We start from the raw sequence: 18,172 nt of genomic DNA, 5'->3' as shown, positions 1-18,172 counted from the left end.
ATACTGAACTAAACCCTTAATACCCCTGAGCAGGGATGGAGGGTTAGATCAGATGAAAGATTAGAGTATTTTAGCAGGATATATGCTTAACTAAGGGTCCTGGGTCTGTAACTAAAGTCTAAAATGGCCCTAGGCAGCTGGCTACACCCCTGGTGGTGCCAAGACTTGCTAAACAGCTGCCTCTGTGAGCTGCCGGGCTGCCGGTCCCTGTTCATAGTCAGATCTGCTGCTGTCTGTTCAAGACCAGGACATCCTAGCCCATGGGCAAGAGAAAGTGGCACATGAAATACTTTGCAAAACCCTGCAAACCTGAGACAGATGTCTGACCTGCAGAATGGGATTCACACAGGCTGTTTCCCCACACACAGTTTCTTGCTTCTCGCCTTTTCAGTCCTCCAGGCACTTTTTGAGGTAGGCACCAAAGCACATGCTTGAGGTGCTGGCAGAAGAGAGTCCTGTGCAAGCAGGAAACATGGTCTATATGAGAAGCATGGGAGGTCTGGCATACAGCACCTTCAGTTTGTTCATCCCAGAAAAAATAAAAAAATCCAGTAAATAAAGCTGTCTGCTTGTTTTGGCTCTGGTGATAGGAGATTGAAACTAGGTAGTGTGAATTAGTATAATTTAATTTTCATCACCATCTTTTATAACCTCTAAAATTCTCTCATGTGACTTACAATCTTTATGAGCTTCATTTTTAATCTCTTTTTAGATGTTGATATATCCATGCTATTTTTAGTCTTGCAGGCTATTTTTGGGTAATATCTACTGGATACAGTTTGTTGTGGTGTGGTTTTTTTTTTGTTGTTTTTTTTTTGTTTGTTTGTTTGTTTGTTTTTTTGGTTTTTTTTTTGTTTTTTTTTTTTTTGCCACTCTGGTAGCCCAAACTGTGCCAGACTCTCCTTCTTTTATACCTTGATTGCTGCAACATCTTTCCTCTGGTTGTGAGACACATATTCATTGACCCTGCAGCTGCATACACATTCACAGGGCTGCTACAAAAGTTGTTTTCTTTGCTTGCTGTTTTGTCACCCCTTTCCACTGACCTCCTTATCTCAGTAAGAGAAGAATTCAACCTAACTTATACAAGTCCATTTATATAGTGGCTGATTGTATTTCTCTGTACATGCCGATGGGCTTCTTTGCACGTTGACAATGGGTGGAGCGACTTTGCTGTGCCCTAGGTTGCCCCAGGAAGGAGCACACCCCTTGGTGTTCCCTTGAAATGAGCTGCAGGCCATTGAATCACTGGCAATGGCTGTTTGTTTCCAACACCACCTTTCCTGGTGTCCCAAGGCCCCGGTGCTGTCACATCAAGGATATACTTAACTCCTGTGATGGGCGGAGAGTGGGGAACCCTGGGGAAAGCCTGTTACAGGGTGCCAGAATAGCCCTGACACCCTCAGACCAAATTCCTCCCACGGTAGCCTAATTGCTGTGTGCTCCCATTTGCCTCAAGAAAAAGGTTGTCAAGGGAAGGCTTTAAGACAAGGGGCCTGTTTTTCATTATTCTAATCCATAATGGGCCACTCAGAAGCAATCTGCACATTCAGGTATCCCAAAACTTCTTCCCTTTTAGATTCTACTTAGACTCTTTGTCTTTCATCACCTCTCCCATCTCTGCTGGGATGTGTGAATTTATCTCTGAGGCTTATTTTAAGAACAGTATGGTACTGATCTGGAGTTTTCCTAAGGTGTGTGCCATGCATGGGGAAATACTGTAAAACTGCTCTCTACAAGCACTGATTGAGTTTCACTGATTTTAAACCACCAAACACACCTGATTATCTTCGCTTTAATAACCTTCTGAGCCTATCTCCATTCTCTGCAGGACAAAATACCAGATGAAATCCCACCTTCAGGGAGATGCCCCTCCACCTATATACTTAGATTTTTACCCCTGCAACTTTGTTTTCTTTATCATGCTCCCTTTCATTTCCAGGGGATTCTCCAGGGAACATCTGCTTCCCAGAAGTTCCTTAGACCATCTGCAATCAAACTGGCAATGACAAATCTGTAGGTGTCCCACTGCCCCTTGGGGTGGCAAGGCAGTGATACTGCAGGGCTACTGCACTTCTAAGTGGGGATGACATGAAGTGATATCACATCCTGCTCAAGTTCTTTGCATGCTGCAAACAGGATTAACTTGGATCTTAGAAATGAAAATAGACATATACAGGCTATAAGATCATGCAGATGTTTATACAGATCGCTTAGGAAATAAAGATCCCAACCATGATAAAAATACTGAAAGAAAATGTTCTAGATTATTTTGGTGAATTCTGTTCTCTTACTGTCACACAGAATTTACCTTGCAGGTGATTGCAGGCCATCACTCTGTTTTGTTTCAAGATAGTAGTTTCTTTATTCCCCAGTCATATCCTAATATCTGCATTATACAAAATAAAGTAGTTTAGGCATTTTAGCTAGTCTGTGCTAGAAAAGGGTGCTGTTACAATGCAGAAGTAATTATTCACACCTAGTGTGCAGACAACATAAAGACATTTCATAATAGAACAGCAACTCCCAAGTAAAAACTGGAAGAAGTTAAGTGGTATAAGTCACCTCTCTATCATCCAAAGAAGGGATTTTGCCAGCATAAACGAGTTTGGTTACAAAACCTCACAGTTCTTACTGCAGTTATTATACTAGGAAAACTTGTAGATCCAGACTGCCTACAAAAACATGACTGCAGCAGCCACCAATATCCTGAGGACTTGTTACACTGAAGTCAGTCCAGTTGTAACTCTAGAGTTCATTGAAAGTTATTCCAAGAATGACTTTGTCCCACTGGACTGGGTTCCCTTTCATAACAGGAGCATAAAATGCTCTTCTAGTTCAATCACATATTCCAGGAAATATGTAAAAAGAAAATATTTTTTTTATGGTGGGGGGATGGACTGTGCAGTGAAAATGAATAATTTCTGTTTTGGAATTCTTCCACTCCAGTAAATATCTAACCTCCCACCAGCATGCTGCCCTCCTTATTTTGCAGGCTTGTGAGATTTTTACAGCTCCAGGTGGCCTCTTTTTCCCTCCTAGATAGTGCAGCTTATCCTCACAGCTGACACAACAGCTAACCAGAACTTTTTTTAGCTTGATAAATATATCTGTGTGAAGGCATTGTGTGGTGCATGTGAATCCAAGTGGGGCCAAGGTGCGAGCTGGGCAGCACGCAGCCCAGGGCTGAGGCAGCTCTGTGCCAGGCAGGAGGAACTCTGTCCCTGCCAGCATGTAAGCAGAGCGAGCTTGCAGCACGTAGGGCACAGCCATGTCAATCCCTCTCAGCTACACAATGTCCTAGCCCCACATTTTAGTTTCTGCCCAGCACCCAGGTGCCTCATGCTAGGCATGCCAGGTTACCTGCAAATTGATAGCTTGGGTGCCTGGTCCCATACTCAGCCTGTGCTCTTCTCTTTTGTCTGGGCTCTCCTATCTGCTCTGCTATGTTATGGCTTTTCTAAGCCTGACAGAGAAATAAAAGCATAATCTTCCCTCCACCAGGAGAAATGAAGCTGTTTCTGGGATATGAGGCAGCAAGACATGGGGTATGCTCACTTAAGTTGGCTGTCACTGGTGGCAAAGTAAGCAGCTGGAATAGTGGTGGCTTTCCTAGCTATTTTAGATAGAGCAGAGCTTGGGAAGTTGGAATGGGGGGATACAAAGTACTGCCCTGCTCCCACCTCTGCTGTTTCCACCTCCTGTGATGGTGCTATGACTGCATAACCAACTCTCCAAGATCTTCTGTCAGCTCCCTGTAATAGCTTGAACATTCCTATATTCTCTTCAGTGGTAAGAGCCAGTCCCAGCACTGGCCTTTTATCCTTGGAGTGGCAAAAGACAACTTTGCCAGTTCAGCTGGGGAGCCAAGAAAAATGGCTTTGGCCAGTCGGACCCAAGCAGGTCCCCTGAAGTGCAATGTTCCCTGGGTCTGCTCTACCAAGCACCACACAAAGGGTTGACATGTTTTGGTACTTTTACTGATGATCAACACAGACCTGATTCATTTTATACTGTAGCAACCTAGGAAAGTGCAGATAGTCAGTGACTGGACCTCATCTTAAAGCTCATTTAATTCAGGCCTTTGCACTTGTCAGTCAGCAATTTTGCATGCAGCCTAGTGATGTCCAGACACCATAGGTGATATGGCCTACCTATGCAGTTTCATGTGGTTCTAGCTTTGACGGTCATTGCTGTTTCCTCTTATATTTGGGATTCTTTTTAGAGATGGTGCTTCGTTGCCAGGGTGTGAGTAGCTCCAAAGGATCAATGGTGAGGAAAGCCTGTTTCACAGGCTGGTTTCTGGCAGGTGTTCACATGTGGTTGGCTCAGACCTGACTGCACTGAATGTGACTCAGCGGGTCCCTCACTGTGCTGGGCAGGGTGTAGGCATGTGCATCTGGGCAAAGAAGGTGCAAACCACTGTGTCCTGAAGTGTCCTGGCCATTCATATGTGCAAATGGCCCTCTTCAGGTACCAGGGGATGTGTCACTTACAGCGTTTTACCTCCCTGAAGAATCATGCTTTGGGCTTCCTTTCACTCCTCTGCTTGGGTAAGGGTAGCTTGCTTTAACATGTAAGGTTGAAAACTTGAAGTGGTTTAGGAGTTGCTTCACAAGCATCCCAGCTGTCACAGCTCAGCAGTAGCTGCCTCCAGGGAAAGGGGAGACTGGGAAGTGAAGCACAAACACCCTACAGCTGTAGGATTCTACCTGTGGGGCTCTGCCTTTGGCTGTTTTTGTAAAAGAGTACAAAGTTTATTTCAGTATCTGCCCTTTGCACATATTCCTCATATGATAAAAGCCTGCCAGTTATTCCCCTTCATCTGTTGCACACAACAACCATTTATCCTAATTTGGTGTTTGGAAAAATCTTGTCACTCAAATTACACTAGCAGAAGGTGAAAGTAAGCAAGGAGGAAACAAGGACAACTGCATATATTCCATGTGGGTAAATTACTTTTCCTGTGGAACAACTGTGGAAGTTTTTCTTACTTAAAAAAAAAAAAAGGCAAAAAAACCCCAGCCACCTACCAAGCCCTGACCTCTGGCTAACTACCAGCTTCAGCTATACCAGACGTACCCAGCTGTATGCACATGGCTGAGTGATGCCCTCCCAGAGCAGGGCACATTCCAGGGACTTGGCTCTTTGGGATTAACTGTCTCTTTCATCATCTTGGCTTGGACTACTGTAGCTGTTGATCATGCAATGCAAATCTTTCTGAGAAAGACTCTCAGGCTATTGATTACAAAACACAGCCATTTGGACAATCATCACACAGGATCTAGCCCTCGGTGTTGTGGGCTGTTGTTACCCAGAGATAGGAATTGTGTTATTGATCACAGCTAAATAAGAAAATATGCATCTTTTACACTAGGCAGTGTTGAATATCTAGTGAAGCAAGATTATTTTCATTTCTGCAAGAAAATTATCATTTATGTCATTTGGGGGAAAGAGCTGTGCCAGAACGTGGGTGGATGTACTTTATCTAACATCATCTCTAGCATTAGCGGCTGAGAGCAGCAAGCAGAAGAATTACAACACTTCTCCTTGTAAGACATCATGCAAGAAGCAGAAGGGTGTGGATTTGCCCACACCTCATTTTAGGTGTCTAAATGAAACACCAGTGTCAGGAGCAAAGTTGTCCTTGGCGCTTCCTCGGAGAGAGACTTAGTTAAGATTTTAGGAGGGATAAATTGCTTTCTGCAGGCACCTCCCTCTCTCTTGACCACGAAAGACCACAGAGAACTGCACAGCTCACCTCCTCACTGGCTGCAGCAAGGGAGCAGGGTGGCAGAAACACTGCCTGAAGGGAAGATACTGGTACTTGTTTGGGGCGTCTCTTAAGGAAAGGAAGAGGGAAATTCTAAATTATTGGCTCAGGATTCCTCTGGCAGGGGGGACAGCAACAGCTAGCAGTAGTCAGCATGTACAGCAGATCCTGTTATCTCCTGCCCAGAGGTGTGCTCCAGAGGAAGGTTGTGCTGGGACAGTCCCTGTGAGGTAAGAACTTCTGTGATGCCAACCTCAAAGCTCTGCTGCTGATTTACACGAGGATGAAAATAGCCCTCAGAGGCTTCACACTAGTGAAAGGTCAGTCAGACTGGGACATCAGGGCCAACATAGAGTGGGTGAAATAGCTACTTTTTTGTCAATGTGCAGGAGCTCTGCTCTAAAGATAAGACTGCTGAACTATTTACTGTGACATTTTTCTGTCCCATCTGCATAGGAACAGGTTTACCTCTGAATGCTATCACCATTAGAGTAGGTATGGGGCAGTTTTGAGAAGCCTTGGGCCCAGGCCAGGATTGTACTGTGGTAACAGAAATTCAAAACAGCCCTGTCCCATATTCCCTGCCTTCCGCAAGCTCGCTTACAGTGTGCTCCCTGTTAATGCTTTCTGTGACAACTAGCAAGATCCCCTTCTCAAAACCCAGGGGACTCCTGGGTTCCAGTAGAGCTGATATTCATATGAGCTGCAACTATGGGCAAGTTCTGTGCACCTTCTTGATGCCAGCATGTGCGAAGAAAAAGTCAGCTTTAACCTTCTCAGCAGATCCTGCTTTCCTGGGGTGCAGGGGACACCCTTCAGGTTCCCATTCCTTCATCTGGGCACAGAAAGCCCCTACCAGCAAGGAGAGAGAGCAGAAGTGGGGTGGCTTCAGGCTGTATTTGGAAAAGTTCCTGTTCTTGCAAAGCTAGTACAATGCTGAATAAAAAAGGTGAGTGGTTTAGTAGACCTGGCATGGCCAGCAATGACAAAGTGACAAAGGGCATTTTCCTCATGGTCAGCCTCAAGGTTGGGAAGGAGGGGCAAGTGCAACTGCATGTCAGAGCAGTGGTGGTGAAAGTGTGCATTGCTGTGATCACATAGAAGGCCAGTCCCCAAGAGATGATCAATGGCTTTGGGGGGGTGGTTAAGGTTCTCTAAATTAGTTGGTACAGTTGACAGAGCTTACAGTCCTAATGCCCGACCCTCACTCTCCTCTGTCCTTTCTTCCAAGAAGGAGGTTTTGCTGCCCAAAAATATGAAAGAGCAGTTCTGTGTTGTTCTTTAGCACCTGACTGCCCGCCATAGTCAACATGCTGTTTTTAAAGTAGTTGGGTCCAGAAAAGATAACAATAAACCTTTGAAAATATACATTTCTTTCCCCCTAGGGGCAAAGGCCCTATGGATGTGTAGCCATAACATGGATAATCAACAGTAGCTGTGTACCTCCCCTTCCTTCTCCTCTCCGGAGGAGCCTGTGTGTGCCTCTCTTTCAACTGCAGTAGTGCGTGTGTTTTGGACAGGGCAGGTGCTGGCTCAGGCAGGTCCCCACAGACATAGCCAAGAGCAGGGCACGCTGCAGTGCTGAGGCAGGGGCAGAAATGCCACACAGGGGCTCCAGAACCTGCCTGCCTCAGAGCCTGCTTGTTTCCTGTTGCCATGCTGGAGGAAGCACCTGGGCTGGAGAAATGAGCTGTTTAACTGCTGCCTAAGATCAAAATGAAGAAGGCCTCTGGAAATCTGGCAGCTGGAGAAATAGAAGAGGATTTTGAATTTTGCACACCACTGTGAGAAAAGGAAGTGACCTTCCCTGAGGGCTAGGAGACGGAGGTTCACAAATTTGCCTCTCAAGTCCGTGCAACCAGTGAGACACCTGCTTGTTTAACACCAGAGTTGAGGAACACCTTCCTGGGACACCACCAGCAACTGCTGTGAGGACAGGAGCAGGAACAGAGATGGGAATTGATTTCTTAGAGCATGGCAGGCAGCCATGTGGTAGAGGTTCTTCAGAAACTAAGATCTCATACTGAAAAGCAACAACATTTGCTGTTGTCTTCCTCTATGGGTAGCCTTTTTGGTCATGCCTTTGGTAACTAGGAGCTTTCCTCTCATTTCAGGACTTGGTCTGTTGATGATCAGCTTGCAGTTAAATATTTTTGAGTCAGATTGTCCTTCAAGTTGAACAGTCTGACTTTTTCCCTCCTGTCCTCCCACAGTGTTTATGGTGAGAAATCATAAGCTCTCTCATTCTTTGCTTTGCTGTAGTTTTTTCAGTGTCTTATAGAACAGACTGACTATTCCCTGTAATGTTCCTGGATATGTCTTCATAGTACCTGTTCCAGTATGATTGCTTTCTGAAAATAGATCTAAGTGGAATGGTATTCAATATTTCAGATGAAGTTTCTCTAGTGTCTTTTCCACAATGCCATTAGAATAAATTCTACTGCTTTTCTGACTGATTTTTACTACACCATTTGATTCTATTTGTGTAATTTCATCTCTGAGAGATTTCTGCCTGTGATATCCATAACTTTTTGAGTACCAGCAACACCCTCCAGCTGTCTACTGTTGACAGATTTCACCACATATTAGTCATGTTTCACAACACCCCTGTAGTTTTGGTTTTTTTTAATATCTAAACTGTCAGTAAAAATATTGAAAGTCCTAAGACTGATGCTTGTGGAACCCCCTCATTCCAGCACAGCACCTTTCCAATGCAACTTATCTTCTTCCCGTAAGGCAGTTCCTCACTGCTTTACAGTTTGCTGACTAATCTCCATCTTCTCCAGTTTGCATTTTAATCACCAAAGTTGTGGCACTGAATCAAGTGCTTTGCTGAAGTCCAATAGTTGAGACAGACCATATTACCTCTGCCTAAAGAGGGATTGAGTTAATCAATCTAAGAAAGGTAATTTCTTAGTTCAGCATTATGTAGTTTTAAAACTTGCATCTTATCCTGTTTCCCAGCTACTCATTGCATACAATTGGTAGTTATTCATTCTCTAAATTTGTTCTAAAGCTCTTGATATGCAGCTGGTGGATAATCTGGTGAGGACATGCTCCATACACTTTCTTGTAAATGAGATGCAGGATTTTTATGTGGCAGATCTAAATATGCTATACCTACTTGTGCTTTCATCAGCTTTTAACATGGTCTGGTTTTAACTCTTACTAGTCAGGTGAGTACTTGTTCATGAAGGTGTAGGCAGATTCACTGACCTTATTTAGGACTGTCCATACAGGCTTTATGCATTTTCTTGCATTTTATGCTTTAGTTCTCAGGTTGTGCACTGTGTGAATGCTTTGTGTCTTCAGGCTGTTGGGAGAATGGGTTGTAAAATTTGTAAAGAGTTGTTTGGCTGACTGTAGAATATAAAATTAGTGTTTGAAAAGGGAGAGCAAAACAGCCAGGGTAAATGCAGTTTCTCCTTGGAGTCACTCAAGTTTTTTGACAGCTGCAGTGTTGCAGGAGCAACTCAATGTCATGGGAACACGGGAATTTGTTTTCATCAGAAAGTTGCTTTCCCTGCCAAGCTGGCAGCAGCTATAGATGAAGCCTTAACAGGGAAACACTTTTATACTGCCTGTGCTAGGAGGGGAGTTCTCCACAAATGACTGACAGAATAGTGACCTTCACCTTCTGATCTTCTTCCATCTTCTCACTGCCTTTGTTTTGTTTTGAGGTGTTTTTTAATTTATTTTCTGCTTACCAAGATGCTGGATGGCAGTGAACACAGGGGTGCCTAAGGATTTACACATTGCAAGGGCAGAATTTAAAAGATGAGAAAAACAAGTATTGTGTAATGCTCAGATTTCCAGCTCAACAAAGCTCAACTTTCCTTCAAACCTCAAGCTGTTTCCTACAGCCATTCTGAGGATCATCTCCACAGCCTGCTCTGAGGTGTAGGATATTCTAGAAGAAGCTAGTTTTTAGCTTTGATCTTGAATCAAGCCTCTGTCATTTATGGGCCAAACATCTCTACAATTAGGTGATCCACTGTATTTTGTCCACCACAGGGAGGGGAGTCCTTGAGGTTAAACGTGTAACTTAACAACCGTAGAGTGACACAGCTCAAGATAAGAGTTAGAGGGGGTGCTGATGGCCAGTCCGGTGATAATGTTTGTTTTTGCAAGTATTGGAGGGTGTGTTCCCCAGACATGTGAAGAAACAGCAAAGAAAATACCTGTTTGCAAGGGTGAAAGGGAGGTCAGTGAGATGAATATTACAATTATTTGCTAGTATGGACCCCCTCAATGTTCTCTCTATACAGTAGGATATAGGCACCAATAAGCTGGAAAAAGCCATGACCCTGTGGATTTAGAAATACACTGAAGCACTCTGCTTTTTAAATTCTATTACAAAATTATTGCAAACAGACTAAAATTTCTCTGCCATGGATATTTCTGGGATAGTCAAAGCACAGTAACTCGTGTTTTGAAGTGTGCTCTGTACCTGTACTTTAGATATTGCTGTCATATATCTGGTTTTATCTGCTTCTCATGCTGCCAGGTACATAAGGCAGATGTCTGTCATCACTGACCAGTTTTGTCTCAGACCAGTCCCATGAAGATGTTCAAGCTGCTGACTTGCAATGTTGCTGCTTTAGTCCTTATTGGGTTTCCTCCTGTTCCTCAGGGTCATGTCTCTTCTTTCCTCTTCATGTTGAAACAGGGCTTGTTGAAGGACCTGGTTATCAGGCACTCTCAAAACATGGCCAAGGTCAGTCTGTTTTCTCCACTGTATTGTTTGTACAGCTGTGGGTAATCATGCAGGCTCTGAAATCTCAGCATTCCTTTGGCTCTCTGGCTGCTTTATGATCACTGTCCCCCCCCGCAGGCATCTGCATTGAAAGCACTTTGATTTCTAGGGAATAGATGTGTTCTTCCAAGTCTTCAACTTGTACAGGTGTATGTGTAATGTATATTTAATATGAGTGGCTCAAAAGGACTTACAGGGAAGCTTAGCATTGATACTGATGACTTCCATATGGGATGTATTCTTGTCATGGGAACAAAGGAAGTATTTCACCCTTTTTGATATCATATTCTTGGACCAGTGAATAGACGTGTGTTTCATGTATAGGTATCCTCAAAAGACCTGTGCTCCAAGCTTACCCTATTTTGTTTGTTACCCATACATAGCCTGTGATAAACTTAGAAACCACTAACAGAGGCATTTAAAAGTCATTAGGATTAATATTTCAGTTATTACAGTTTTCTAAACAAGTATTGATTCTCTGGGATTTGTTGGAATAGGTGTGTTTTCCTTGAGGACTGAAAATGAAAACTTCACGCTGCCTTTGTAAAGGTGTTTTTTTTAATATATAAATGCATATAAAATCTTTATTAATTTGAACTCTGGGGCCTTGACACTGTGACAGAACTATAAAAAGTTCAGTCTGTAATGAGCACAGTTTTAATATGATTTCAGTTTTCCAGGTCAGAGCTGATCATACAGCACAGCACTCAGGAAGAGCAGGACCTGAATTTTGGAGACACCTGCTGAAGTCACATGGTTGGTGTATGTATGAAAGTTTCCTTGAGGAGATTTTCAGTCCTCAGTGTCTTCAAGGTCATCACCCATGACACAAAATGACATTGTTAAACTGCTACCTCTTCTCCAGTTCATTTTGAATGGAGAAACGTCTGTAACACAAGTGTACTTCCTCTGCTCATCTTTAATTCTTTGTTTTGATGCAGCTGTGTCAAAACCCTCCCCTGAGACCAAACATAAAAATTGTCGTTTCTGTGCCTGGACCAACATAGATTTACCTTTCTGCAGAGTATGAGAAGACTCACAAGTCCTCTGTGGCACAGGGGCAGCAGACAAAGCCTATTAGTGTGATGCCAAAACATTGTTCCAGAGCACCTGGGTATAAAAAGGCAGAATTAACTCTATGTTAGCATTTAAACAACCAAGTGAAACCTGTCAGTACCGGTCACTGTGACCCACTTGAGCAGAAGAAACTTGGATGAAAGTAGCCACTAGGTGTGGGAAGGCAAAAAGCTATGTAGGAGAGTAGATGGAAGACCACCAACACACTCTGAAGCAAAGGCTTCTTACAGGTCTGTAACTGGCACCCCGTGTTCTTGACCCCTCATAATATGGTTAGCTTAACTAATGCCAGTTCAAAAGGCAAATGACCATTCTCTGTGACCAAACTGGTCATGTATCAGTCTCCTTTCTCTTCCTCATGAGGTCCGGAAAGTCCCATGCATAAGGCAGAATTCTTCTTCCCCTTCCCTATCAGCTTCAAGGTTCCTAGGCACTGGGCTCACTTCTCCCTTCCTTACCAGCCTTGAAGGTCCCAGGCACCCAGGTTGTGATTGACAGCATCACAAAACAGGGAGATGTGGCAGAACACGGAGCACTGTTTATAAAATCAAGCAGTTATGGGACCAAAGTGGGACTTGGACCAAAGCTGCTGCTGTACAGCAAAACCCATGATCTCCCAGTGGTCAGGGATACTTCCACCATCATCTGCTTCTCCCAAGTTCTGAGTGATTAATATTTGTCCACATTTTTATTCTATATTATGACTTTTATATTGATACCACAAGCCAAATATTAAGATTTGACCCATTCTGCAGAGCATCCAGGTGATTAGGAACTGTAAGCCATCCTGTGCTATACAACTTTTTTTCTAAGCTACCTAGAAAATTGTGATATGCTGATTCTAATTATAAAAATTCTGTTCTGTTCTGGTCACAGAATTGTATGCTATGCCAATCATAAAATTATGTTCTAAAAAATAAAGCTTTAATTATAATTACAACTTTGTGTCATCATCCTTCCACCCCATAGAGTGTGAGTGACAAAGCAGCTTCCATGTAAAATCTTTTCTGGCCCATCTGGGAATAAATCACTTAGAAGAAGCTGCATACAAATATTTGGTGCAGATGTAGCTATTTTTTCAGCAAGGGAAAAGGTTTATTCCGGTGTAAGTTTATCAAATAGGTCCTTTTCCAGTCTAATAAAAAGCAACAGATGGCACTTCAGCTCTGCATTGTGGAAGGGGTCTACTAAGTGCAGCGGCCAACCACAGATAAAACAGTCTGCTGAAGTCACAGAAGGTCCCTAAGACCAGCAGTACCAACAGAGCCTATGCTCAGGGGACACTTAATCTCCATTTCTCCCTATAATCACCATAGACTGTCCACATGCACCAGCTGCTAATGTTAGTGTTACAAACCCAGAGGGTTTTGCTCTGAAGCATGTAGGAGGTGTTTAGTTTGTTTCTTTATCCTGCAGAGAAAGGGGAACTTCTTGCTGGGGTTTGGAGTCTGTCACTGGGAGTGGTTAACATGAGGTGTGCAGGATAGCTTATGCAGAGAAGGTTCCCCTAACCTGTCATTTCTTGTGTGGGTGTGTTTTGCCCTGGAGCAACCCTAACTGCTTTTTTTAACAGAACCTTTTGGTGGGAATTGTTAGGAAAGCATTTCTCTAACTACCTAAGCCTTGCTGTGTTTTTTTGGCCCTACCTATAACGCAGCATAAAATATTCTGTATACTGGGAATTCTTAAGACTTGATAGTCATCTCAATGGCACCCAATTTAAAGATAATTATTCCTTATTTACATAGGCATGAATAAGGGCATTCCATATATAATATAATATATTGTCTCTCTCAGATGTAGACACAAAGGCCATTCTCAGATTCCTTCTCATAGAGAGTTAAATGCAGATGAATCAGATTAAGTCCTTTGCCAAGAGCCATTACTTCCAAGCTGCAGCATTGGAGAGGACCAGGAGCGTGAAGGAGAATATGTATTTGGCACTGCAGTGTAGGGGCACAGGGGATCATGAGGGCTGTAGGAACTGAAAAGCATCTGAGATTCTTTAAGGTTCATATGGTTCAGATGAGAGACCTAGGCATGCATACCAAAACCAACCAAACAAATAATAAAAAAACCCAAGCAAATTCTGCTGTTATGTAATTGGATTTAGCTGTTCTGATGAGAGGCACACCCTTAGGTTCCCTCACTTTTCTGACTCCCAGAGCTGAAGGAAACATTTTAGGTTTTCTTTGTTCGCAGGTCTTACTCCGCCAGCATCTTTCACAAAACTACAACACATTATAAATTTATCTCTTACATTTGCTCTCTCCTGCCTCCATGCTGTGGCAGAAAAGCCCAGCGTTTAATCATTGAGCAACCTGGAGCAGCTAGAAATACAAAGGATCATATAGTTTCAATCAGACTTTGCAAGGGGCTCAGACACAGAGCAGGGCATGGGAGAGATGAAGGAGAAAGGTTAATGTCTGCATTTCACTTCTACTGCATTGAGGGTGTTGGTGTTGATGCAAAATAATGATATTCTCACCTTGAATTCCTCAAAGCAATTCTTTTATGTGGTTGCCTCAGTAGAATTAAATCTTTATGAAATAGCCAGCACACCCACCCAGACATAAGCCAGGCACTAACTGTTGGTGTTTAGAAACAAACTTTCCCCATGGGTACATTATTCACAGCCGGTCACTTGCCAGTTTTCCCTTGGAAGATATAAACTAAACATTAGGAATAAAGGTGGTGCATAGTTTGGTGTCCTTTTTTCTTTTTTTTTCTTCTTCCCAGATGGATGTTGTAGCAAATCTGTGGGTTCTCTCTGTCCTTTTTTCCACTCACTTGTTTACAATTCAGCTAAATCAATGGTGCATTCCTGAAGTCTTCCTGCTGATCCACTCAAAGGCTGCGCCATGGTGTATTAGCACATGGATCCTGAAATCTCGAATTCTACCAGCAGAAAAATATTTACAGCTTTCAAACCTTATTCCAGGAAATGAGGAAATCATCCTCCTGATCCATCCTGCCACTGCTGTGGGCATCTCTGTTGCCTGAGAAACATAACAGGTTGTTATAACAGCCAGAGACCAGCTGACCTCCCGCTTCCTTTTGTCAACCAGCTGTGAAACTCCTCGGTCATGGAACAGTCTCAAATTGAACATCTGACCCCAGTTTATGCAATTCTCCTGTGACTGTTTCATAAGCTTTTTGTCACTTCACTCAATTGTTTGTGGAAAGCATTCACAGTTACCCTGGCTAATGGGAACATTTCAGTGTGACAGCTTGCCCCGTGGCTAAGCCCTCCATCTCCAAGGCAACCTCACAATCTTGCTCTAAGAGAACTACGCCATGTCATGAGATAAAATGAAACCCAAAAGGATACGCCGGGATAATTCCAGCTCTAACTATCCATAGTGCTATTCTGCTTTAGCAGAAGCTTTAGGAGACATTCCCAGGCTGATTATTTAAACATGGGAGGACACCACAAAGATAGCATTTGTCTCTAAAGCTATACAAGCCATACAGGGCCATACAGGGGCATGAAGAGCTACACCATGAGCTCTGCCAGGGATCCCAAGGATCTTAAACAGTTTCCACAGAGCTACATGGAAATGATTGAGAACAGAAAGAAATGGTAATTTCATGTGTCTCACAAATCATCTGGTCCTACCTCTACCTCAAATCACCTCAATTATTTGAAGCTGTAGGTGTTAAAGCAGCCTCACTAGTGTGGGTCTTAAGTGGCACCCACTATACTCCTCTGTCTGCCCTTCCCAGAGTTCAGCTGAGTCAGTTTTAAACTTGAGCTTTTGCAGGAAAGGAAAGATTCCTTTCCCACTCCCTTGACTGCCATTTCAAGGTGGTCTCTGCTGATAGAACTGCAGAGGACCAGAAGCCTCAGTGAAGGAGATATTGTGTAGGAGTGTTACTGAAGCATGTTGTCACTCAAAGCAGCAGACTTCAGGGATAAAATGAACGGAGAAGTGGCAACCCCCTACAGTGGTTGTTTTCAGTTGGTTTCTCCACTCAGAAATGCACAGATCCTATCCGGTCTATGCACTCATGCACTGTCCTCACAACCCTGAGTCTTGGAAAACACTTCTTTCCCATGTGAAAGCTGAGTTACCAACCTTGTCTTAGGATCTGGAGCACAGCTGCATGCAACTCATATACACCATCTTAGTGTGACCTTAAGTATCTGAAAAAATCTTGTTGGTATGTTGTTAGATTGTTTGGGGATTTTGCCCTACCCTAAATCATCACAACTCCTTTCTCCTACCATTTCCTCCTTCAAAACATTGTTATTCCACCTTCACACTTGTGGAGGTGCAGGTGCCATTCTTTTTAGGTATAAAGAACACAAAACTGTAAGGGGATGGGAAAAGGTTTAAATACCAGCTAGAAGAAAATGAAAAAAAAAAAGGCAACTAATCTGTTACCAAAGTGGTTTAACACTGCCACATTTAAGTGGATTGTTTCAGAAGAATAACCCAAACCAGTTCTTTTTCACAACATCCCGTTCATGTCAAACAAGTTGAATATCTCAGTGCATGTGCAAAGTGTCACTAAATCCAACAGAAATTAGCTGAAGACCTGACCTTCACTCTGTACAATTGGCAGAAAATTCTCCACTGCTGGGAAGCATTCAAAAGCAAGCACTCTTTCCACTCTCCTGCAACATCAATATAACCAAAACAACTCTGCTTTTTGTCCAAAGAGCTGCCAAGAACAGGGAAATAGCACAGTTAAAAAAAAAAAAAGGTATGTGTTTCCAAAAGCAGTTTTGTACATCTTCTAAAACAAAAGGCTGTGCTTGAATGTGTGCAGCGATAACACTGACACAAATCATTTCATGTCCTGATTTTGCCCCATAGAAAGCAGAAATCTCCTGTGCAGCTGGTAGGGCAGCAATCAAGCTATTGCACAACTCAATATGCAGATCAGGCCTGAGGAAGTTCTGCCGAGATCCTCTTTGTCCTCTGTTTTTCAAGTGTGATTGAAATCTGTTTTCTCAGATTAGGAAATTGGAGAGAGGTTTTATGTCACACTTCTAAATAATTTTGAACACTGCATGACAGTCATGTGTTCGCAACAGTTGAAAATGCCAGGTTTGAGCAGCTCCTACTTGGCTGCCTGGAGACTTTAAAGCTCACTGTCCAAGTTTTACTGCTCTGCTATCTGAGTTAGGTGATTTACTGTCCTACTTAATCTGTTGACGGATTCACCTGATATTCAAGTTCGTCAAAAGCTGGCTTTGTTTATTTGTTAAACTGCAAGAGACCTGATACTGGGCTAGTGTCCCTGCTCTTCCAGAACTGCCAAAAGCTGGGCTTTGCTAACTTGGGACTCTGAAGCATTTGCATTTCACAGCTGGGCTTATCTGGTTTCTAGTAAGGTGCAAGTTCCACCCAAAAATTTTTCCTTACTCAGGATGTTTATAATCACTCCTGGAGGCTCTTTCCCTCTGTCAAATCTGATCAACCAGTTGACCAACAGATTAAAAAATTATTAAGGGTGGGGAGGAAGGACAGGCACACATGCACACCCACACACAAAGGCTGCAAGCACTCCGCCTTTGTGCTCGTATGAGCTTTGCTTCCTTGGGAATACAGCAACTAAAACAGGCAACAGCTGTGACAAAGAAATGAGATCCAGCAGCAGAGCAGCAAGACTGATGATTTGCATACCTTTTGGTTTGGGGATTTGTAAGACCCATCCCTATTTTAAACACGTTGGAGGAATGCATCAGGGTGCATGTGTAGGGAAGTATGAATCTAGTGGGCAAGCAGACTTTTTGTAGCTCATCATCATAAGAAGTGAAGCATCATTAAGTCCCCTCTGTGCTGGGAAATATTTACAGTGTGCATCCATCTCCTTCGTGTTCGGTCCTGCAGTGTTTCCTGACAACACTCACATTAAGTCTTCAGTAGAGGAAGCATAATTTTTACCAGGCCTGACTAAACATAGGATGCAAATAACCTAGGTTTGGGAATTTGCCTCCTCTGTACCAGCAGCTGTATCTGCTGCTTCTCAGATTTCTTTTCCTGGTATCAGGTGGCTTCACTATCAGATCTTTTCGGTGTAACAGCTAGTGTCTCCAGTTTCCAGACCGTCTCAGTGTCAGTTTGCCATCCTCCCTGGCCTCTTTCCCCTGGCACACCACGTGGATGGGCACTAAGGGGAGTAACGCGGAGCCTGGTGCTGCGCTGGGGGTGTGCTCCATTCATCCTTGCCTGGAAAGAAAGCACCTGGATCCTGACATGCCAGGGAGGAAAGGGAGCTAAGGAGACAGGAGTGGACAGGCAGTAAGCGGAGGATACAGTCTCAAGCTGTGCTAGGGACGGTTTAGGTTGGACACGAGGGGGAATTTCTTCACAGAAAGAATGTCACGATTGGACATTGGGAAGGGCTGCCCTGGGAGGGTGGTGGAGTCAACATCCCTGGAAGTGTTTAAGACTGGACGTGGCACTCAGTGCCATGACCTGGTTGAGATGGTGGTGTTCAGCCACAGGTTGGACTCGATGATCTCAGAGGTCTTTTCTAAGCCAACTGATTCTGTGGTTCTGCGGAAGCACCGTAGTCCTGATATGCCAGATAAGAAAGGGGCAGTAAGGAGA

The sequence above is a fragment of the Cinclus cinclus genome, chromosome 3 (genome assembly GCF_963662255.1).
Source record: "Cinclus cinclus chromosome 3, bCinCin1.1, whole genome shotgun sequence".
Classification (NCBI taxonomy): Eukaryota; Metazoa; Chordata; class Aves; order Passeriformes; family Cinclidae; genus Cinclus; species Cinclus cinclus.
This window is presented reverse-complemented; position numbering follows the sequence as displayed.